Source organism: Thalassophryne amazonica, chromosome 2, assembly GCF_902500255.1.
Source record: "Thalassophryne amazonica chromosome 2, fThaAma1.1, whole genome shotgun sequence".
Classification (NCBI taxonomy): Eukaryota; Metazoa; Chordata; class Actinopteri; order Batrachoidiformes; family Batrachoididae; genus Thalassophryne; species Thalassophryne amazonica.
This window is the reverse complement of record NC_047104.1, coordinates 72,616,065-72,641,952: the sequence shown is the minus strand read 5'-3', so window position 1 is coordinate 72,641,952 and position 25,888 is coordinate 72,616,065. Positions and strand designations below refer to the sequence as shown.

Here is a 25,888-nt window from a genome sequence, read left to right as displayed (position 1 = left end):
TGCTGGGAAGCGAGATGCTGTGATAATTGTTACAGTCACTGCGGCCCCTTTGTTCTTATACAGCGTGATGATCTTGGCATCACACATATGCTGGGGTACTGTCCCTTCCTCCCAGCATTGTAACAGTAGCTCATACAGGTTGTATTTAGGCTGTCCTTGTCCTAAATACAAAACAAATAATTCACCTCTAAAGACTTAAGTGATGCTTCATCTGTGTTTGAGAACAAAACAATGTCTCATTCATTGACAAGTAGTACCTTAATCATGTGTGCATGCCCTGTGTCAGGGAAGTGATGAATGGATTCCAAGAGCAGGAGCTGAAAACAAATAGCACTAACTTATGATAAGCCACAGGTTACTAAGGTAGGGAGGATACCAAACAATTCAAACAAAAATACCAGCATGTGATTATATTCTTCTTGTTACAGAAACAAATCTTAGACTTAGATGAGAAATTCTACAGAGTACCTCCATGTAGGAGAGTCAACAAAGTGGGCCATTGAGAAAAAGTACAGATTTTTCCCTTTTATTTGTGCATCCTTTGGAAATCCCTCTAATGATACAAGAACCAAGGTACCCCTTTAATGCTGGACCTGTGCTGATTCCAGTGATCTAACGCATCAACTGAATGTCTTTGGTACTAAGTCTCTTCAGAAGATCCTTAGACTTGACTGAAATGGCTTTGTCTCAAATGAATAGCTACTGCCACCTCCATGACATGAGGTGAAATGAGGGTGGTGCGTGACATTCGTGGAAGATTTTTCGACAGCCAAAAACATGCTCCACGAAAATCACGAATATCACGCACCAACATGCACTATTAAGAAATCTATTCAGATGCGTTAAGTCACGTTAAGAATGTCAGGAATGTGTCAAGAATGACACAAATATGACATTGGTAACACATCCTGCCTATGTGTAAACACAGAATTAACAGATCAGTCTACCAATAGCTGATAAAAGTGGTAATTCCATTAGCATATAACAATAAATAATACTATGTGAATAATAATGTGAATAATATGTGAATTTCACTCAGCGCAAATATTGCACCAGGGATGTCTTAGATGATCGGTTAGCACATTTCACTACACAACAAGCATATTATTCCAGGTATTTGGAATAAAATGCTTAAAACGAGACTACAGCTAGCAGCTGCTGCCAGTGGTCACTGGTTTGTGGACGTTATTAGAGATGGAGAGGCGCAGACGCTGGACACTATTGTCACTCAGAGTGATGACACTCCTAATCGTGAATAACTACATGGCTTAAAATATCTCAAACTAAAAAGTTAGAAAAAATAAAATTCATTCATATAGTCATATTTAGTTATATATAGTCATATTGTCATGGAAGGGAAGATTATCTATAAAGACCAAAACTGGGTTTTCTATCAGGCTATAAACATTTTTATCCCTAAGGGCCCCTTCATAGTGCGAAGTTTGGACGAAGTGCACACGTAGTGCACACGACACAGGAATCGTGTGCATCCGTGTAATGTTGTCCCCTGCCTCCAACGCCTCGTACACCTGTTGCTATTTGTGCACACAAGCGCCTGAAAGGCAAAGTGTGCTCTGTAGGAAACCATCGCACCCTCCTGCGGCAGGTGCCGGACAAATTCCAGGTGACAAGCACGAACATATAACACCATTCGCATGGCACTGAGAAAATGTGTGGTCAGTCGCACTCTTGGCATGATAACAGACTGCAGACAATCACTTTTGTACTCACAGAGAAATTTGTCTAAGTCCCACATGAGTGTGGATTTGGTGCGTGCTCTGAGATGCCAGGAGGTGTGTCCTCCCACTGAAGCGGCTGTGGAAATCTGTGGATCTGGACATCCCAGCTGGACAACACGTACTGTGTTTGGACGGACACGGACAAACAACTGCCCACTGTAACGTGCGTGTGTCTGTTTGTTGTTATCAAGTGGCCAGAAATAAAAAACATATATTACTGTAGTGACGTTTCTGTGTAGGCTCTCAGTTGTCCAGGTGGTTTCCATAGTAGAGAAGCTTGAATCTTCGACTGGACTGGGTTGCTTGACGTGAGGACGTTTCGCTTCAAATCGCAGAAGCTTCCTCAGCTAAAATTCTTGCTCTGGTAGTCTGACTTCTGTCTTGACTCTTGTAGAAAAGAATAAAACAGAAGCCAACAAAAGCTGGAGTTTTTAACCTAACCAGACCCCTCCTACCGAGAGGCCGACTGCTACAGGCTAGTGACTAAACAATAGCTCTAATTAGCACCCTCCTAATGATGGGATGGAGGAAGACGGCCTGGAAGATGGCTTCCAGGGAGCCATCAGGAGGTAAGTAACAGCTTACAGAGAGACAAGATGGCGCCGTTGTATGTGGCCTGCCATCTCCACTCGCTTCTTTTGCTGTCATTTTTATTGTTTTTGCATTTTGTTGCATGGAATGTGTCACCGCTCCTTGTGTATGATTGCCAGACTCTTATCAGCGTTCGGACTTCGCTGGAGAATTCCTGGCTCGGGCGGATGGCCAGGGACGCGGCTGCCCCCACTGCCTGTCTTAGCGTCCGTACCGGACTTTCTACGCCGGCCGCTTGGCGTGTTGCCTCGGAGTCTGCGCCGCAGATGACACAGGAAGAGAGGAGGAGTCCGTGTTTGGCTCAGAGTGTGCCTGGCTGTTTCCTGCAAACATGCTCCACGACAATTCATAGCCGGATTCTTCACACCATATGACTGCTATGACGTGCGGCATTCCCTGACTTTTCGCTATCGGTGGCTCCGGCCGGTTGTGCGGGGTGCCGGGTCTCCACTTCCGCATCGCCGTCCTGTGAGGAGCTGCAGTCGTGGCTGCATGCAGGAGAACCTGCGCCCGCTCAGTCGTGTCTCCCAGCAGACTGACGTGCGCTCAGTCTGTGTGGCGCTCGTCAACACAAGGTCACTCACAAGTAAGACTTTCATTCTGAATGACTTTTTCACCAGTCATGCTCTGAACTTTCTCCTGTTAATGGAGACCTGGCTGAAACCAGGTGAAAATAGCGCCTTCTCTGAGCTCCTCCCCCCCCGGCTGCTCGTTTTTCAGCTCCCCGCGAGCATCAGGTCGAGGCAGGGGTGTGGCCACGGTTTTTAAAGACAGCTTTAAATGCCGATTTTTATCTTCTAATGTCTACTCTACTTTTGAACTTCAGTTGTTTGTGATGGAGTTTGACTGTCCTGTGCTCTGTGCTGTTTAATAAGGATTTTATTCAGGAGTTTCTGGCAGACTTTATCCCAAAATATGACAAATGTTTGGTCTGTGGTGATTTTAATATTCATATCTGTTGTCCTTCTAATCAGCTGGCTGATGATTTTAAAAGCCTCCTGAACTCTTTTGGTCTAACACTAGTTGTGGATGGACCAACACATAATCTTGGACACACCTTGGACCTGGTCATTTCTTATGGGCTTTCAGTTTCACTTAAGGACATATCTGACATTGCTATTTCAGATCACTTTCCTGTTATTTTTTAATTTACTGCTCCTCCATCCGCTGGTAAGCCACTTGTTCCTGTCTCTCGCTACCGTTTGGTCACCTCCTCGACAGCGGGGGACTTTGCTACTGCCTTCATGGACTCTCAGTTTTATGCCATGAATGGACTGGTTTCTCCATTACTCCCAGATAACATCCTCTCTTCTTTCCACTCCACATGCACAGTAATTTTGGACTCTGTTGCACCGATGCGCTACAAATCCAGGAAATCAAAATCCGACCCCTGGTTAAATGCCACAACCCGTGTCCTCAGGCAACGCTGCAGACGGGCGGAGAGAAAATGGAAAAAGGACAAACTACAGGTGTCTCTGGGTTTTCTGAGGGACAGTCTAACTGACTATCAGAAGGCTGTGAAGGAGGCAAAAGCACAATATTTGTCTCATATTATTTCGAGCAGTTGTCATTGTCCCAGTGTGTTATTTCAGACTATAAACTCAGTTGTAAATCCACACACCTCTGTTTTGATGGACGCTACAGCCACAACCTGTGAGGAGTTTCTTCAGTTTTTTACTGACAAGGTTTCATCAGTCAGACAGAACGCTGATCAGAACTGTAATGTTGAGTTGTCTGCTCCTCGTGCATATTCTGCTGTGCTCAAGCAGTTTGAGCCCATTTCTTTTGCATCTCTTGCTGATGTTATAAAACACAAAATCTACAAGTTGTCCTTCAGATGTTGTTCCAGCTAAGGTGCTGAAGAAGGTTTTTAATACTGTTGCAGCGGGTCTCCTAACTTTTATCAATGCTTGTCTTAGATTACGGTCTGTTCCAGCTGCTTTTAAACATGCTGTGGTTCAACCTCTTCTTAAAAAAACCTCACCTGGACTCATCAGTTTTATCTAATTTTAGACCTGTGTCTCATCTGCCATTTCTGTCTAAGGTTTTAGAAAAGGTTGTCTTTTTACAGTTAAAATCATTTTTAGAAGACAATCTCATCCTTGAAAAATTCCAATCTGGGTTTAGATCACAACACAGCACTGAGTCGGCACTTTTAAAAGTTCATAATGATATTACTCTGTCGGTGGATGCAGGGAATCCCGCTGTGCTGGTTCTGTTGGACCTCACAGCAGCCTTTGATACTGTGGATCACACAGTACTTCTCTCCCGGTTATAACATTTTATTGGCATTCAGGGTGCTGCACTTAAGTGGTTTAGATCATATTTGACTGAAAGGAGCTTTTCTGTCATGATTGGGGACCTCTCCTCATCAACTGCTCATCTGTCTTGTGGAGTGCCGCAGGGTTTTGTCCTTGGGCTGATTCTATTTTCTTTGTACATTCTGCCATTGGGGTCAATTATAACCCAGCACAACCTGTCCTTTCATTGTTATGCAGATGATCTGCAAATCTATCTGCCTGTGATGACTAATGGGAGTGATGCTTTGTCATCATTATTTAATTGTATTTGTGATGTAAAGCAGTGGCTGTCCCAAAACTTCCTTTACCTGAATGATGGTAAAACTGAGATCATGGTGTTTGAGCACTCTGGCATACCAAATGTGGTAACACCAAATTTTGGTGCTTTGGCTAACTATGTAAAACCAGCTGTCAAGAATTTGGGAGTGATATTTGACAGCTGTTTGAGGTTTGATCAACAGATAAACTCTGTTGTCAAAGCTAGTTTTTTCCAACTTCGCCTTTTGGCTAAAATAAAGGACTTTCTCAGTAGACATGATCTTGAGACAGCCATTCATGCTTTCATCAGCTCCAGACTTGATTATTGTAATGCACTTTATTTGGGCATTAATCAGTCGTCTCTTGCACATCTCCAGTTGGTGCAGAATGCTGCTGCTCGTCTTAACACTTTTAGACGTGAGCATATTACGTCCGTCCTGTACTCACTCCACTGGCTTCCAGTTCGTTTTAGAATTGATTTTAAAATTTTAATGTTTGTTTTTAAAGCTATTTATGGCCTTGCACCTCCCTACTTGTCTGAAATTTTAACTTTGCGCACCTACAGTAGGACATTAAGGGCGTCTGGTCAGCTTTACTTAGATGTTCCAAGGTCAAGATATAAACGCTGGGGTGATCATGCTTTCGCGGTAGCTGGCCCAAGACTGCGGAATGAGATACCTCTTGAGTTACGTACTATTCCTGACCTAGCACTTTTTAAATCTAAGTTAAAGACTTATTTATTTAAACTGGCTTTTAACACTTAGTGGGGAGGTGACATGTTCTGTTATTCTTATGTTCTTTTTATGTGTTGTTTTAAAATTTTATTCTATATGTGGTTTATTTTTGTGAATTTGTGTTTTTAATGTTAAGCACTTTGGACACCAGTCGGTGCTGTAAGGTGCTTTATAAATAAATGTTGATTGATTGATTGATCAGGAGAGGCTTCCGTCCCATCATTAGGAAGAACAGCTGCCCTGTCATTAGGAGGGTGCTAACTAGAGCACAATAGGTGCTAATTAGAGCTATTGTTTAGTCAGTAGCCTGTAGCAGTCGGCCTCTCGGTATGAGGGGTCTGGTTAGGTTAAAAACTCCAGCTTTTGTTGGCTTCTGTTTTATTCTTCTCTACAAGAGTCAAGACAGAAGTCAGACTACCAGAGCAAGAATTTTAGCTGAGGAAGCTTCTGCGATTTGAAGCGAAACGTCCTCGCATCAAGCAACCCAGTCCAGTTGAAGATTCAAGCTTCTCTACTACTGTGGTGATGTGCAGTAGCAAGCAAGCGTGTGCACAGCGTGCACATGGACAGGCTGCTCCCAGGTTGAAACGGACCGTCAGATCAGAACACCCAGCAGGCTATCTCACCATCACATCACCCACGTGACCTCTGTTCCACATGACGCAGTGTCCTACGGCGCGTCGCCCACAAGACACGATTGCGCAGCCTGTTGGAGACGCACCAGCAGATGTAGACATGAACGAGACGAGTGAACTGCTTCTCATTCATGTCATTTCATGACTGTGACCATGGGTAATTTACAGAGGAACAGACTGATCATACTTGTATTGCTCGCTTGATAAATGTGGTGTTTTTATATGGTCTGAGATTTTTTTTTGTAATACCTCCATGTCCTTCCTGATATGAGGCAGATTCCCGCAGTTTTCAAAGAACAGCTCCGTAGCTCAGTGGTAAAGCCTCTTGACTGGCAATCAAAGCTTTTGGATGGCGCAGGTTCGCGTCCAATGGGTTGCATGTTTTTTTTCCTCCCTTTTTTCTTCCACATAAGCAGCGTGATGTGGTCCCACAGGTACCGGCTGTTTTATAAATTCATTCCACATAAGAGGTGCAATGTGGTTCCACAGGGACCGTCTGGTTTTCATAATAATAATAATAATAATAATAATAATGATAATAACAATAAAACATTTTATTCATAACGCATAACGCAATCTCAAAGTGCTACAGCATAAAAATGAACAGAAACACATTAAAATGACACATTAAAAGCCTTTCTCAATAAAAATGTTTTTTAGCTGCTTTTTAAAAGATTCCACAGACTGTGGCACTCTCAGATGTTGGGGCAGGGCGTTCCAGAGTCGTGGGGCAGCTGCCTGAAAAGATCTGTCCCCCATGGTGCAGATCTTGGTCCGAGGTTGGCAGAGGCAATTTGAGTCAGTGGTGTCGGGTGGTGGCATCAGGTGGTGGTGTATGGAGTGAGGAGCTCTGTCAGGTAGTCCGGGGCACGGCCACAGAGGCACTGGGAGGTCAGCAGGCAGATCTTGTAATCAATTCTCTGCTGGACCGGGAGTCAATGGAGGGACTGATGTATGGGGGTGATGTGGTCATATTTGTGCCTCCTCATCAGGACCCGGGCAGCGCAGTTCTGGATGTGCTGGAGCTTCTGCATGTTCCTGCCTGAGATCCCGACGAGGAGGGCATTACAATAGTCTAGCCTGGAGGAGACAAAGGTGCGAATCAGCCTTTCAGCATCACTGAAGGAGAGGGAGGGGCAGAGCTTAGAAATGTTTCGAAGGTGGAAGAATGAGATTTTACAGAGGTGGTGGATATGATGGTCAAAGGAGAGGGTGGGGTCAAACCTGACTCCGAGGTTTGTTAAAGAGGAGGAGAAGGGGATGGAGTGGGCTGAAAATGAGAGCGCTGTAATGTGGGAGGAATGGCGCTGATGTGGTGTGCCAACAGGGATGGCTTCTGTTTTGGTGCCATTTAGCTGTAGGAAATTTCCTGTCATCCACACCCTTATCTCCTCCAGGCAGGCTCTTAGTGTAGACAGAACGGTTGTTCGGGATGTGGGGTCAGTTCGCAAGCAGAGTTGAGTATCATCGGCATAGCAGTGGAAGGAAATTCCATGCTTGCTGATGATGTGACTCAGTGGGCGCTTATAGATTGTGAATAAGGTGGGGCCAAGAACGGCTCCCTGAGGAACCCCACAGGTGATAGTGTGGGGCCTCGACCTTGGGTCCCCCAGGGCCACATACTCAGCCCTACATGCGAGAAAGGACTGGAACCACTAAAGGACAGCTCCAGTCAGACCAACTGTGTGCTGCAAGCGGTGGAGGAGGATCTGGTGGTCCACAGTGTCGAAAGCGGCAGTCAGGTCTAACAGCACCAGGACAGATGGAAAGCCCTGGTCAGCCACCACCAGCAGGTCATTAGTGACTCTGACCAGGGCTGTCTCAGTGCTGTGCGCTGCACGAAAGCCAGACTGAAATTTTTGATAAAGTCCACAGTTTTGCAGATGTTGCTCCAGCTGGCTAGCCACAACCTTTTCCAAAACCTTTGAAATAAAAAGCAGGTTAGAAATCAGCCTGTAGTTTGCCAGGGTGTTTGGGTCCAGACCAGGTTTTTTCAGGAGTGGCTTAATGAGGGCTGATTTTAGAGGTAATGGGATGAGACCAGAGTGAAGTGATGAGTTTATTACTGAAATTATAAGAGAACTGGTGGCAGAATGGTTTTGTTTTAACAGAGCAGTGGGGAGAGGTTCCAGTGGGCAAGTGGAGGAACACATCTTGTGGACAGTGCGCTCCACCTGCTCCACCAAGACTTCCTCAAACTCTACAAGATTGTTTACAGGCTTGGGAGTGTCAGCAGGGAGATTTGGGGTGAAATGGGCCAGAGAAGTGCAGATATTATTGACTTTGGTAGCAAAAAATTCACTGAATTTACTGCAGTGTGAGTCTAATGTGCTGGAATGCACATTTGATTTCAGGACGTGGTTTATTGTCAAAAAAGACATTTTGAGTCCCCAGGAGTTTTATTGAGAAGATTTAAGTAGTATTGGGCTCGAGCTGTTTTTAGTGATTTTGCGTAGTTTTTGATGGTCACAGTATGCAATTTTATGAGCAAACAGAGCAGATGCTACAGAGCGCCACTCAAGAGCACAGCCAGCTGTTTTCAGCCTCTGTAGATCCTCCGTGTATCGGGGGTGGACCATGAGAAGGTTCTGGTCTTCACAGGGGCCTGCTTATCCAGAATACCACAAAGTGTAATACTGTAGTATTCTTCACCATCATCTGTAAATCTTCCATCAAGGAAACAGGATCGGTTTTGTTTATATTGCGAAAATTGTTTTTACGTTTTGGTTTAGAGTATGGGACAGAGAATGGTATATCCAGTGCAATGACCTTATGATCTGACACACCCATCTCATATACCTGCAGACTGTGCATGGAAATGGAGTCTGTAATGACTAATGGGCCTTTCACACTGCATACTTTAGGCCAATCCGTCAACGCTTTCCGATCCATCAAGATGCGTTTTTAACGCATCCGACGCATGACGTCAGACGCGTCGCTTCGGAAGCGGCAAGGGGGCGGAGATTGTCACGTCACACTCTGGCTGTTTCCACAATCTGAAAAAAGTTCAGCGATCGCCATCTAGAATTTGGGTCGCCTGAACCACAAAAAAGCTTTTAAAAACAGCAGTAGAGCGATTCTCCCATCACCCTGCTGGGAGAAGCTTTTTTTCAGCTACTTTTCGGAGTGACGCCGACCAAGGGAGGACTAACGACTTGGTGGGATATCGATCGAACCGCGACAGCGGGCCGACCCACACAGAGAAGCCGGCCTTCAGGCATCATCACTGGGCAGAGCGAGGCAGGCAGCCGGGGTGATGGATATATGCGAAGTCCCAGTTTGCCCAACAGAGTTTAGTTCTGCAGCTTTATCGAGGTGAGAATAATGTAAAAATAAAACGTGACGTTTACTGAACTGCTGTGAAGGTTTAATGATTGGCTAACGTTAGCATAGCCTTTTAGCACAGTTGATCTGAGTGAACGCTTTAATTTCTAAATGTTCAGTCTTTTTATTTTTACCAAATAAAGCTACAGCTTTTTTCAGACATCACAAAAGCTCAACTTTAAATAACTTATTTTTTCGGGTGTTTTTTTCCCATCGTTTTTTTCCCGTTTTTTTTCCCTTTTTTTTATATATAAACTGTTTAGTGTTTCTTTATTTTTAAAGAAATACTTTTATTTGTCCTGATCAGGAACATTTGCTGTGCAGACAACCAAACTTCCATTGATGAGCTGAACACCACGAAGTCCAGTCGAAAGAAAACATCTCTGCTCTTCAAAATAGGACAAAAGTGTCTTCAGCAACACCACCAGAGTTCAAAGCTGCAGAAGAGACCTTCATCTGGTCCCGAGAATCCAGCATAACATCACCTGCTTCTAAATAAAAGGCTCTTTCAACAGCAACTATTTTATTATTTTTAAAAAAGCTGTTTCATTTTATATTTTAACAATAAATGAACGGATCATTAAAAATGTCCATGAAATCAAAGTCAAAAGACATCTGCACAGGTAGAAGCTCTCCACTTATTGTGCTCAAATTCATATTTTAGAAATGACTCTGTCCTGATAACAACATTAAAGGCAATAACATATTTTGGAAAAATTACAAGTTGAAATGACCATTAAAAAATTCATCATGAGGTTTATGTCACAGAAATCCTACTTTACAATCACACTGCAGTCATTGTTAAATTATTTCCTGTTGCATTTATAATAAACATTTGTATTTATTTACAGTGTCTGTTTTTCTGGTTGAAATGAGATATAAATAATCTACCAGACTTAAAAAAAAATGTACAGATTTCCATGTTATTTTATTTGTCTAAAAATAAATGTCCGAGGTTCCTTATGTTAAACAAGAAATGATCTAATCTGAAATAACAGGTGGTTTTAATTTACAGATGAAAGGTTTCTAAAGAACCATTTATTGATTTATTTAGCTATTTTAATTACAAGTGTTCTAAACTTTTTTTTAACAGTAATCAGAAATTCTGAGGTAACAAACAACAACAAAAAACATTTTGAAGGATTTTTCTTCAGAAAACTGCTCCATAAATGAGCAGTCCTGTGACACGTATGTTTTGCACAGATCAGTGGTTTCTGTATTGTCCATTTTGTAGAGATCAGTGGTTTCTGCCACCTGTCTTCCATGTTTTGGCCCGACGTGTCGTTCCTATTGGACAACGCAAAGGTACGTCACAGCTCAGAACATGAAAGTTGGATTGGATTGAACTTTGACTCCGTCAGCCCGCTGACAAGCGACAATGCGCGCTCCCGTCAGAAGCGTCGCTTTAGCTCGGCTTTTGACGCGACGCATCTGACCCATCTAAAAAGCAACGCGTCTCATTGAAAATAATGCTTTTTAGACCAATTTTTGACGCATTTGACGCATCTGACGTATTCAGTGTGAAAGGCCCTTAAGACTAATGTGTGTCCCTTTATATGTGTGGGAACTCTGATGTGCTGCTTCAGACCAAGACAGTGTAACATTTGGAGGAATTCAATTCCCAGGGGCGAAGAAGGGGAATCCACATGTATGTTAAAGTCTCCCAAAACAATAACATTTAAAAAAGTCATACAGAGAAACATGAGCATGTCATATATTTCTGTGATGAAACTGGGGTGCGGTTTGGGTGGTCTGTATACAAGGAGAATTGCTGTTACTATTGGATGACCACATCTAAGTGCCAGGCATTCAAAAGTGGACACTGTAGGCACAGGAACAGGAGCCAATTGAAGATTGGTGCGGTGAATGGTAGCCACACACCCCCGCGTCCTGAAGTGCGTGCCTACCATATTTGCATATAACCATATTTGCAGCAGATTGCTGCAATTACTGGTTGTCATCCCAGTATTTTTTAAAATTTATTTCACATAAGCGGCACTTGATAAATGAGGTGTTTTTATACGGTGTGTGATTTAAATTTTTTTGTAATACTTCCATGTCCTTCCTGATATGAGGCAGATTCTCGCAACTTTCAAAGAACAGCTCTGTAGCTCAGTGGTAAAGTTTGTTGACTGGCAATCAAAGCTTTTGGATGGCGTGGGTTCGCGTCCAATGGGTTGTATGTTTTTTTTTTATCCCTTCCACATAAACGGTGTGGTGTGGTCCCACAGGTACCGGCGTTTTTTGTTTTTTTTTTGTATTCCACATAAGCGGCACGATGTGGTCCCACAGGTACCAGCTGGTTTTTTATATTTCCTCCACATAAGCGGCACGATGTGACGCACCTGGCACTGTGCGTTCCTGCCCGAAAGACACTGGCACGTGCACAAACTCTCGCACCAGGTTCGTGCATGCATGACCATCGGTGCGATGTTTTGTGGTGCCCTAATTTCGAACCGTTCATGCTGTTTTGCCATTTTCCAAACGCCATCCAAAATTCACACTATGTGTGAAGGGGCCCTAAAGTAGGACATTGTAATATGGAATTCAATAGAAACTTCTCGCTTTTGGGCTAGCCAATCAAGAAACTGCAACCTTAATTTCTTCTGGATAGGCTTCATCTGAGCCCATCAAAGCTTACACCAAACACGGGTCAGTCCCTGGATATGACTCTGACTCACACACATGCCTATGAAACAACAAAGACGTGCAATTTATGATAAACACTGCAGCAAGAGAAGAGAGAAAGAGCAGAGAATGCAGGAGATGAAAGAGATGTGTTTGTCATAGCTGAGACCAAAAGCACTTCATTAAGGGGGAAACTGCCCCAAATCACACAGCACTAAAACAGATATCAGAAGATCCATACATCACAAACACACACATGCTTATTTTCTACAATGTTTGAGTAATTCTACTCAAATTACTCTGCAGAAGGAAATGACAAGTTTACATTTAAAATGATAGAAAATTTCAGACACTCAATCCCCATCTCAGACACTCCATCCCCATCTCTTCTTAACGCTTCATTTTCACTTTCTATGTTTCATCTCCTTTATTCCTATCTTGACTTTATGTCCAAATCTTTTGAATTACTTCATCTTCCTCTCCTCTCTTCACATTCACTCTCCCACAAGGCCACATGAGTGACCAATCTAGTTGAATTAAACAAATGGGTTTTTTGTGTCTCTTCCTATTCTGCTGTCTGTGACTTAATTTACAATCGCCTTTAAACTCATTACACTAAACCATATGTGTGTCAGCGAGAGAGAGAGATTAGGTAAAGCCTAAGCTAATAAGGTATTGCCCATGGCACCACCAGTTACAATAGAAGAACAGTTTTAAACAGATAAGGCGGAACATATTAACAGCTACATGTGTTTTTATTATGAATTCACATAATGCAGAAAACGCACACACACAAAAATAGAGCCATCTATTTAGGCCAATGGACTGCAAAATTTATACTTTACATTGTCTGATTGTTTGAGTTAATTTATTCAGGCTGGTTAGTATTTAGCCAGTGACAGTTTTAGAAATCTTACCTCTGAACACCATCGCAATGCAGTTAAAATGAAACAAGCAAGATGCCCTTATAGTGCAGACTTCCAGCTGTAATTCAAAGGGTGTCATAAAAGTTTGGAATAAACTGGAAAAATCATTAGTGACAGGAAATGAGGAAATGCTCACTCAAACTCAGTGGTGGGCACAGTTCCGATAATCCGATAAGCGATAATTATCAAAGATAAAGTTTTCATTATCGGATTATCCTTTCAGATAACTTTGAAAACCATTATCAGACTAATTATCTTCCAATAAATTTTTGTCCGATAATTTTTAGACTGTTAATGTGGTAAACAAAGGTGAACAGATGTGTAGTTCTACCCTCTGCAAACAGAGGAGAACTGCTTCTAGAAGAAACCGCTCTATCCTCTGCAGGCAAAGGAGAACTGGACACCCGAAGAAAAGAAAAAAAAAACTAATTTCTTTTAACCCCATACTGACACGCAGCCAATATCACCCAAGTCATCCAAAGGCATACATTTTTAACTTATGGTTCAAATTTTAACCAAACTTATTTCGGACAAGTTATTTCACATCTGAAATTTTATAAAGTGAAAATATCAGATATATGTTTTAGTTTTAAAGTAATGCGCCAATTTTTAAGGTTTTAGTGTGGACATGCTGTGTCCATTATGGGTGATAGGGTAGTCTCAGTATGTTCACAACAGGAGAAATGCATTTTTGAGACACTCTGATCAGGCTCCACAGACAACAGCATTAAACTCTAGTGCCTAAAACTCTTGTGAATATATTCTCTGGGTTTATAGATGTTGTTATTGTGTTTCCAGTTCAAACTGTACCACAGAACCACACGGTGTAAAAGTTCAGAGCGCACGATTTATGTTCTCCACACATTGTGCGTTCAAAAACCACACATCGGACTCGTGTTTCCAGAAGCAAAATGTAAACAGAAGCTGTGTGACTGCAGCAGGAGCTTGGTTCACATTGCCAGTAGTAAGTCAAGCCTGTTTCCAGTACACGTTGGCCTCCGCCAGGGCTGCCCTTCGTCACCGGTTGTGTTCATTACCTTTATGGAAAGAATTTCTAGGCGCAGTGAGGGTGTAGAGGGGTTCCAGGTTGGGAACCACAGAGTCTTGTCTCTGCTGTTTGTGGATGATGTGGTTCTGTTGGCTTCGCCAAATCAGGACCTTCAGCGTGCACTGGAGCGGTTTGCAGCCAAGTGTGAATCATCCGGGATGAAGATCAGCACCTCCAAATCCAAGGCCATGGTTCGCGACCGGAAAAAGGTGCTTTGCCCTCTTCAGGCTGGTGGGGTGTCCTCGCCTCAAGTGGAGGAGTTTAAGTATCTCTGGGTCTTGTTCACGAGAAAGGGGCGGATAGAGTATGAGATCGACAGACGGATCGTGCAGAGTCTGCAGTGATTTGGTCGCTGTATCGGACTGTCGTGGTGAAGAGAGAGCTGAGTAGGGGGGCAAAACTCTCAATTTACTGATCAATCTACGTTCCGACCCTCACCTATGGTCATGAGATTTGGCTCATGACCAAAAGAACAAGATCGCGAGTACAAGCGGCCGAGATGAGTTTTCTCTGCAGGGTGGCTGGGCACTCCCTTAGAGATAGGATGAGGAGCTCGGAGTCAAGCCGCTGCTCCTCCACTTCGAAAGGAGCCAGCTGAGGTGGCTTGGGCATCTTTTCGGATGCCTCCTGGATGCCTCGCTGGAGAGGTGTTCCGGGCACGTCCCATCGGGAGGAGGCCCCGGGGAAGACCCAGGACATGCTGGAGGGACTACGTCTCGCAGCTGGCTTGGGAACGCCTCGGGTTCCCCCGGAGGAGTTGGGGAAGGTGTGTGTGTGTGTGTGTGTATCGGGAGGTCTGGGTAGCTTTGCTTGAGCTGCTGCCCCCGCAACCCAACCTTGGATGAAGCGGAAGAAAATGGATGGATGGATGGAAGGATAGATTGTGAGGGAACATCAGCACCAACATTTTGGCCAAGTGGTACGTTTCTCTGACTGCGCAGGTTCCTCAGCATTGAGGACCCCAGTAGTTGGAGATGGCCAAGGACACGCGTCCTAAGCATAAGGATAAAAATTTTGTCGCAGTCTAACTACATGTGGACTTCACTGTAACCGCTGGAATTATCTTCCTGACTCTTACCCATTTTAGAAAGACGTAATTTGAGGGAAAACATAGCTGCACTTCTGCATATTTTCTCCCACACAACTTTACAGAGTGATAAGAGATATCTAACTGAGTCAGCAAATGCAACTCATTTAGCTGCTCAACAGATGGCCAATAAATACAAAGCAGAATAAATTACACCTACACACAAACAAAGTTACACACTGCCATTAACAACTACAACATGCATATGCAAAACAAATTATTCCTACACACACAGAGATATGCAGGATATATTACAATAATTCCCAACTCACAGAACTGATAACACCCCTCAAAAAAAAAAAAGAAAAGATATTTAATACACAAAACCTTACACCTACACCTTGTGTAATTGAAGTCGGGCTGTGGATGTGCTGGTTTCACACTCACACATCACATCAAGTGTGTGCAGCTCTGTGTGATAAATCATTTCCCTACGTTGCTAATAAGGAACAGAAAATACTTTTCCATAGGGAGGCAAGATTCCAGCGTGGTCAAAAGAAAAGTGAGCGTGCATTTCCCAAGAGTGCCAATTCCAGCCTCATACACACAGAATCATAAATACAGCTAATTCACACTGTTTTATCAAGCACTGAATACTCCCTTCCCATAATACTCCCTTCCCATCCTTTATCCATTTGTCACCTCCTCATTTTCTATCTTTTTCTTGTTCCCCTTCTGACGCTATTCACCAATTTTTATGTTGCCATATTCCTTTCAAGATATTTAATTCTTTACCAAACCATCTTTTCCTTTTTAAACTTTTCCCCACTTTCTGCCCTTCTGCCATCAACCTATCCAGTTTTCTGTAACTTCATTATCTCCATCAGTTCCTCACACAACACTCTGCAACTGTGTGAAGCAATTCTTACTTGGATAACATGCCAAAGTGCCTAGAATACATGAGATTAGGAGTGTGTATCTCCCTTACAAAATGATCCAATACATATTTAGATACATCGGCTACCATACGATTCAGGGACGGTACATGCTTGTGCACATACAGATCCTTTGCTGAGTGCAGCCTTTATGTACAAAAACAGAAAACAGCCAGTGATATACTGAGGACCCATTTATCGCAGCACATAATGTCTTCCTTTAGCGACACAAAGTTTTGAAACATTCTGGTGCAGTGTTTTTAGTTAGCCATCACTAATTTGCAGTGCTGATGAAAAATTCTGGCACCATCTCCAGCCATACATTCTATCCATTCTTTAATTCCACCTTTACTTTTCCATTCTGTTGCACATTTTATCCCATATTTGCCCACATAGTGGGTGCCACATTTTTTCCCCGTGATTACTAGATTGTTAGTTGGGTGGAGAGCAACATGTTTCTCCCTACAGTTGCTGGCTTGTTAGCCAGGAGGAGCACATGTATTTGTCCCTGCAGTTGCTATCTTGTAAGTTGAGTGGGACACATCATGTTTCTCTCTGTGGTTGCTTACCAGGTGGAATGCAGCAAAGAGTATATGATGTGTCCAGTGGTCAGAAGGTATACAAACTCTAAATGTAATTTTGTTGTTACCTTGACAATGACAATAAATTAAATTATTAATTATTATTATTACTATTATTATTAGACTACAGGTGTGTTCAACCACAGCTGTTTGTAATTTACAGCCACTTAGGCGGGATTACCACAGACTACATTTATCTTCCATCTACGGAGTGTTGTGTCTGTGATACATGTACAAAGATGAGAGACACCACTCAAATGGATGCTTATCCTTTTCCATAAACTCTACAGCAGTACGTTTCAGCTGCAGCAAAATGTACCACTATGCAGCAAATAAGAAACTTTAATATGAATGAATATGAACATGAACGACTCATCTCATTTACCCACTGTAGATCTAACAACCAAAAAAATGAAAACGTCACCCTGAGAGTGACTGGTATCTTGCCAAAAGATGAACAACAGAGACTACCGTGAGGAAAGACCAGGATGAAGAGGGACTGACGGGCAAGGGAACATATTACATTCATGCAAAATTTGGAGGCAAAAAAGCACAAATTGCGAGCAGCAAAGTTTTTTGGTGATTTTACTGGTTGACCTTCCTGTGACCTTTACCTTTGACCTTGAGTTTGGTCTTTTTGTGTGCTGAAAGGTATGGTGATAGGACTGCTATATGTGAACTTACAAGAGTCTGCAATAATGATTTACATGCTTAAAAATCTACATTTTGCACCTTTTTTTCATGCTGATGTCATCAAATGCATCATAACCTGTTTGTTTGGGTGACATTTGACCTTAAGCATTAACCCTTAAGGTCAAGGTCAATTGCTTATCCCAGGTAATGGCTTAAGTGCAAGGCCAATCACTGTCTCCATGTCATATTTGGAGGCAAAATTTCAAAAATTGCAACCAGGAAAGTTGTTTTGTTGAATTTAATATTTGACCTTGACCTTTGACCTTGATTCTTTTGTTTGCTGAAAGGTACCTTGCTAGGGCTGCTATATGTGAAGTTGCAAAAGTCTGTGAGGTAAACTGTGCTGCACAGCGAGTTAAATGAAACCCTCAAAAATCAAAATTTTGCATGTATTTTCATGATGATGTCATCAAATGACGTCATCATGAAAATATGATATGGTTTTAAGTTATGATGTCATCAAATTACATCATAACTTAAAACCTTTACTATATTCTGGATCCCCTCATCAAGCTCTTTAATTTGTTGCATGACATGATATGTTTTACTGACAAGTTTTACCATATTTGGGTGACATTTGACCTCAAGCGAAACCCTGAAGGTCAAGGTCAATCATTTATCCCAGGTAATGGCTTATGGGCAAGGCCTATCACTATATCCATGCCAAATTTGGACAGAAAATTTCAAAAACTGTAACCAGGAAAACTGTTTCATTGAATTTAGTGTTTGACCTTGCTGTGACCTTGACCTTTAACCTTCTGCTTGATTCTTCTGTGTGCTGAAATGTATCTTGTTATGGCTGCTATATGTGAAGTTGCAAAAGTCTGCGATGTAAACTGTGTGCTGCACAGCGAGTTAACGAAACCCTCAAAAATCAACATTTTGCATGTTTTTTGCATGATGGCATCATCAAATGACATCATAACGTAAAACATTTGCTATATTCTGGATTCTCTCATCAAGCCCGTTAATTCGGTGTATTACACAACATGTTTTACTATAATCTGAAGTTTGACCTAAATTAGGTGAAATTTTGACCTCAAGCAAAACCCTGAAGGTCAAGGTCAATCGCTTATCCCAGGTAATGGCTTACGGGAAAGCCATTACCTGGGATAATTCCTCCAAAGTTGTCATGGACAACTTTGGAGGAAAATTTTCAAAAAATTGCGACCAAGAAAGTTGTTTCATTGAATTTAGTGTTTGACCTTGCTGTGACCTTTGACCTTGAGCTTGGTCACTTTGTGTTCTGAAAGGTATCTTGCCAGGGCTGCTATATGTGAAGTTGCAAAAGTCTGCGATGTTAACTGTGTGCTGCACCGCGAGTTAAAGGTGAAAAATGCTATGATTACAAACAAACAACCCCCCCCCAAAAAACCTAACAAACATACTAACTTCGTTTTGCAAGATAACAATCATGGAAAAAATAACAGGCACAACACAACGCAAGTTTAAACTAGACATCGAATAGCTGCTTCTTTGATTGATAAAAACCTTTTCTGCTTAATCCTAATCACACTCTTTCTTAAAAAACATCTGTCTCACTCCTCACACACATTCTCTTTTCCCCCCAACAATTCCCCACACACACTGCCACAAACATGTGTAAGATGGACTAAAAACACAACAAAGACATGACCGGTACATGGAGCAATGCCAAATGTAGTATGTGGAAATCAGGCAGATTGCAGACACTTGTATGGGATATTCCATAGGTAAAACAATGTTGCTGTTTTGATCAATGTGTAGGGGTTAATTTTACCAGATGCAATAGGGTTTGCTGTCATTATCTTCTTTTAATGGGGAGAGTTACAACAAAACAGAATTTATTGTTTTTTAGTTATTGTCTACAGCTAACTCATTCATCCTTCCACTCATCTCCATTTTTCCTGTCCAAGGCCTACAAGTGTAGGCAAACAGTGAATCATATATTTTGTAACTTAACAGCCAAAATTTGCTCTCGCTCATGTGAGACAATGACAGACAAAATATTCTGTGCACCCCATCTAGTCCTCAAACACCACAGCAGAAGGAACTTGGCTTGAAAACAAATAAGAGAGAAAAGCACAGTGAAGAAGGCAAGTGATAGGCAGCAGTAAAATGGGTGAATGAAAGTGAAAGGAAAAATAAGAGAGGACGCAAACAGACAGAGGTGTGATTTATGAGGTAACATGTCTGACATGAGAGGCGTGCATGTGAAAAAATAAATACACACGGACACAATATGTAGTATTCATGTCAGGTTAAACGACACCCGTGAAATGTATGAATATAAAGAGGTACACATGAATATATAAGTATACAACTGGACATAAACGTACACACACACACACACACACACACACACACAGAGAAGCTGCTCGGGGGAAGCAATAAAAAGCGCTGGGACCAGATCTCATCTGTCACCGCTTATTGCACTGGTGCAATCTCACCAACACACACACACACACACACACACACACACACCAAAGAAAATCCGCTGTAATTCAAAGCAATGCACAATAGATCAGAACCTGGAGCCAACATGGAGACGAGGATGTGTGCACGCACAACAATCCCACTGCAGCTTCTCTGCAGCACACTGCTGCATGCATGCTGTGCAACAGACACACAGCACATGAAACACAGACACTCCCTCTCTTGTTGCTCCTCTAGGGTGTATTAAGAGCAGTAATGATGCTGTTCCATTACTTCATTTTTTGTGTGTGTGTGTAACACTAATAGTGTGCTGTAGAGGGAACAGCTATTAGTATGAAGAATGGTTTTATAGCACAAAACACTCCCCCTCTGTAAAACACTAGACCCCAAAACACACAAATACACAAACACACAGGCAGTAATGAGCCATTTTGTTAAGCACACTGAGCTTTCAGAGTACACAGTAATAAACTCCTCAATTATACTTGAACCATTAAAGACAGAGAGAGCACGAGCATGGGAAAGAGAGAACAGGGTGACACAGCTGCATGTACAGAGAGAGATAATGAGGAGAGACAGATGGAAAGATACGCAAGGACAGACTGTTTCATAAACAGAATGGGCAGGCGAACATGGACACTGAGAGGACAGGGAATGATTTCGAGAACAGAAGATGAGTGAAACAAAAACAAAGTCTCAAGAGAGAAAAGAAAGAGAAAAAACTATGGACAGTGAATTTAGAAATAAAGGACTTCCAATTGATTCACACTCCCATTACCGACCATGTGATGACAGTGCCCCCTATTGACAAGGTCTAAACAATCACTATGGGCCAGAGCCAGTGCAAAACCTATTTTGGGATTAAAAAAACTATTCCTGTCAGGATTTACTAAAGAGGCACGGTGATGGGTGAGTGCTGTTTTTTGCACCTGGCTTCATTGCACATGTGTTTATCGGAGTTTACCTTTCAGGCTGCAAACGTTGGGGGAGGAGAGTGTTTAAATGAATCATGCAATGTGATTTAATGATTTGACAGTCATTTTATGGCTAACTGTTTCCATATTTACTCTATTGCTGCCCAACATGACTACGATATTTGCCGATAAGAGGCGGAACCACTAGCACAGACAGCATATGGTACATGAGACGAGAGACAATGTTTTCACCCAGGTTAATTTTCAGTCCTGGTCAAAATGACTGGCTTCCTTGTCTGTCAAGTACAGACATCACAATCTCAGAATATCTTCAGAAATAAAAGCAAAAAACAATACAAAAAACTATTTTGTGTAGGGATGTGGCTACAGATGTATCCAAAGTGGTAGTAACTACTAGATATTTCCACATATCCAGCAGTGGGACTGAGTGTATCCAGCAACAACATTCTGACCTGCTAGGACAAAAATCACGTCAGCCAGGTGATGCGTGTGTGACCCATTTGGCTTCTACAGCTGCTGGGGTCCTCATCATGCACAGAGAAACGTACAACATGCATCGTAGCTGATGTTCACTCACTCTGCAAGTGATACTCCTTATCTGAGTCTCGCTAAGTGACCGCTTGTTTGATGCAAAGCCCTACCCGTGGCACCCAAGGAAACTCTTAAAGAGACAGAGTACAAAAGACATCCAGACGGTACCTTAGGTCACTGGCTAGCATCCAAGTGTCAGAACCATACTGTAAGACAGAAAGCACCAGAACCCTAGACGTGAACCTTCATTCTCCTGCAAAGATACAATCATTGGCAAACAACTCTATCTAGGGATCTCCTGACTCCAAAAGCTCTTCCCTGGTGTCTCCCAATGTTAAAGGATGAGGCCTCAGAGACAATAACGCCATTACAGGAATAAGATAATATCTCTACTACAAGTTTGACACTTTTGCATTGGTATCGATAAATTCAAATTTGATTAATTTGTACAGTGCCAACTGACGAAGTGGACGCCTCAAGGTGCTTCACACAACATAAAACAACAACACTTCTAATGACCGAGTACAGCAAATCATTTAAAGCCTGACCATTTGTCTTGATACAGGACAGCAGAGGTGGGATGAAGTCACCATCAAGTCATTCTCAAGACATGAATCTGCAAGTCATCTCAAGTCAAAATGACCACTAATTATTTGCAAGCTGACTTGAGACTTGGCTTGGGACTTGCTGATTCATGACTTGAAAGTGACTTGATGGTGACTTTGTCCCACCTCTGCAGGACAATCACAGCAAATCCATTGATTCCAAAAAGATCACAGCATTGCCCTCAAAGTCAAAGTCAGTAAACTTGTCCTTGCCAGCAAAGGCATATAAAATATATATTTTTTCTTCTGGGTTCTGTCAGAGTTGCTCAGAGTATCGGAGCACCACGTACTCTGCACTACTGCAGTGCATGCACAGAAATGTCTCCTACCTGTAACCATGACAACCACTAGCAATAGGAATTTCATGCCTGTACCCACATCCTTTGTATAATGATTTCATAAATTATCTAAAGTTACTAAACAACAACAAAAACAAATGTTTTCATCCAGTTAGATAACAAAGATCAGCATAAAAAAGGAATGCAGGACACATTAATTGGCATCCGTTTGATGAATTAAAACTGGCTCATAGAATAAAAAGTTCTCAATACTTCACATGACCTGAACCAATGACTGGTTTTACTGCATAAATTCACAATAGTGAAGAGAGGAAAGCCATCTGATGGCATGCAGTTGTGCTTATTTTTATTAATTGCCATTTGGTGCTCTGTATATCAGCTCTGTGCTGCAGAAAAGCAGACAACCAGAGATGGTACAACTCCCTCTGACAACCCAACTGACTTCTTATTTAATACGATATGTCATATTACTTATTGATCTGCCACAAAAATCACAGTGTGCACAGACCCACAGAACATAATCACATAATTCCAGGACCTGCCTTGTGTGTAAACAGTGTGATTATATAGGTTCCACAAAAACATAAATGTGTATATCTGCTTTTACTAGGTTGAAAGATTTTCATAAATATGTACCAAGCTGTGTGAACGAAGGTGTTGAAAATTGTCAAATACCTGGGCTTTCATCAGGTGTTTGTTTGCAACTTTACAAAAAGTTAAGGTGAACTTGGCAGACTGCTCAGATCATTATAAAAATGAACTGCCTGTATCTGCATTCATAAATTGGATAAATTGGTGCACTCTTAGCAGATCTTCAGTAGAACTGCCTGCTCCCATCTGTACCTTGTCTTTTTTTTATTGTGTTCTTACACAAATGTGCCTGAATTTGTACTCATGCAATCCAGATTTTCCTCCCTTTGCACTTTGTTCTTTCAAATATCAAAATCAGAATTTGAAACAAATCTGGATTTAACAAACAGCTTTTCTGTCGTTTTCATTTTAATCCATTGCCAGCTCTGTTGGTTCTGTTTTGCTCTAATTCCTGCCCAGTGAGTGTTGCTGACAGTTGCTGTTCTGACACAGGTGTCCAGACTGAACCTAAAGAGTCAAAGTGGCTCCTCAGAGGAACTCATAAAGTGTCTCATGAATTGTTGATGGAAGCTTCAATGAAAGCAGCATCAGGACCATAACATGAATCCAGTAAAGGCAAAATTCAAATAATCAACCCCCCATTGCTCTGGGCTTCTCAAACTACTGTGTCTAGAATGATTTAAGTAATTTCAAGACTCAACAAAGTTAATTAACATTCATATGAACCAATGAATGCGACTGCATGGAATTTTGGTCTCCCTGATGGAGTGTTTTTATTGGTCACTTGAGGCCATCACACAGGAAGTGGATAAAAAAGTGGTATGTAATGGGAAAACAGCCGCGGCATTTGCTACAGATGGAGGAGGAAGGGAGAGGTAACATATAGGTCAATTCCATGGAAAATGTTACCTCAGGGGTGATTTTCCTTTTTAAGAATTAACAATTATTGCCTACTTAGAACTACTGTAATTTCTGGACTATAGAGCACACCTGAATATTAGCCGCACCCACCAATTTTAAAACGAAAAAGGAAATTGTACATAAATAGGCCACACTTGTCTATAAGCCGTGGGTCTCCACGTTGTAACATGAGATATTTACACAGAAAGATGTTAGAAAGAAAGATTTTTAACTTTTAATTACAACTCCAATTCCAATGAAGTTGGGACATTATGTGAAATGTAAAAAAACAGAATACAATGATTTGTAAATCCCCTTCAACCTATATTAAATTGAATACACCACAAAGACAAGATATTTAATGTTTAAACTGATAGACTTTTTGTTTTAGTGCAAATATTTGCTCATTTTGAAATGTATGCCTGCAACACATTTCAAAAAAGCTGGGGCAGGGGCAACAAAAGACTGGGAACGTTGATGAATGCTCAAAGAACACCTGTTTGGAACATTCCACAGGTGAACAGGTTAATTGGAAACAGGTGAGTGTCATGTTTGGGTATAAAAGAAGCATCCCCAAAAGGCTCAGCCAAGAACAAGCAAAGATGGGGCGAGGATTACCACTTTGTGAACAATTGCATGAAAAAATAGTCCAAGAGTTTAAGAACAATGTTTCTCAATGTTCAGTTGCAAGGAATTTAGGGAGTCCATCATCTACAGTCCATAATATAATCAGATCAAATTCAGAGAATCTGGAGAATTTTCTACATGTAAGCAGCAAGGCCGAAAACCAACACTGAATGCTGGTGACCTTCGATCCCTCAGGGGCACTGCATTAAAAACCAACATCATTGTGTAAAGGATCTGACCGTGTGGGCTCAGGAACACTTCAGAAAAGCACTGTCAGTTAACACAGTTCGGTGCTACATCTACAAGTGCAAGTGAAAGCCATACATCAACAACACCCAGAAACGCCGCCGCCTTCTCTGGGCCCGAGCTCATTTGAAATGGACAGATGCAAAGTGGAAAAATGTGCTGTGGTCTGATGAGTGCACATTTCAAATTGTTTTTGGAAATCATGGACGTCGTGTCCTCCGGACAAAAGAGGAAAAAGACCATCCAGATTGTTGCCAGAGCAAAGTTCAAAAGCCAGCATCTGTGATGGTATGGGGGTGTGTTAGTGCCCATGGCATGGGCAACTTACACATCTGTAATGGAACCATAAATGCTGAAAGGCACATCCAGGTTTTGGAGCAACACATGTGACATCTTTTCAGGAAGTCCCTGCTTATTTCTGCAAGACACTGCCAAGTCACATTCTGCACATGTTACAAGAGTGTGGCTTCAGAGTAAAAGACTGGCCTGCCTGCAGGCCAGACCTGTCGCCCATTGAAAATGTGTGGTGCATTATGAAGCGCAAAATACGACAACGGAGATCCTGGACTGTTGAACAAATGAAGTCGTACATCAAGCAAGAATGGGAAAGAATTCCACCTACAAAGCTTCAACAATTAGTGTCCTCAGTTCCCAAACGCTTATTGAGTGTTGTTAGAAGGAAAGGTGATGTAACACAGTGGTAAACATACCACTGTCCCAGCTTTTTTGAAACGTGCTACAGGCATCCATTTCAAAATGAGGAAATATTTGCACAAAAACAATAAGGTTTATCAGTTTGAATATTAAATATCTTGTATTTGAGGTGTATTCAGTTGAATATAGGTTGAAGAGGATTTGCAAATCATTGTATTCTGTTTTTATTTACATTTTACACAACGTCCCAACTTCATTGGAATTGGGGTTGTAAATATGTACTGTAAATGCTTTTTTCCCCCTGAAGTGTTTCACGTAAATATTGACGCGCATGTCATCCAGCGCGCGCACGGTGTCTCTGCTCCACATGGAGAACTGAGTAATTTTAACGTTTTCTTAAGATTTCATCGCGTGCAGCCAAGGTTGGATGGAGTCTGTGGTTAATGATGCACTGTGAGTTTTTTTGACTTCTTGCGCCAAGACAGATAACCAATTTGGAAGGGTGGGGGGAGAAGGCTCCGCTCTGCTAACTGATCTGAAGATGCAACTTTGAGAGGGACTTTTCTTGACTAAAATGAACAGGTAAGACCTTATATTTACATTGTGTGAATTTACACTGCATGAGGGTTAGGGTTAGCCTGTAAGGGTTAGGGTTGCGTATAAGTT

General features: G+C 42.0%; 1 protein-coding gene across 2 annotated transcripts in view; it reads right to left on the bottom strand.

Moving 5' to 3' along the window:
• Positions 1-25,888, bottom strand: part of smyd3 (SET and MYND domain containing 3) — a 316,927-nt gene that overhangs the window by 147,239 nt on the left and 143,800 nt on the right. The gene's annotated exons all lie outside the window — the stretch shown is intronic.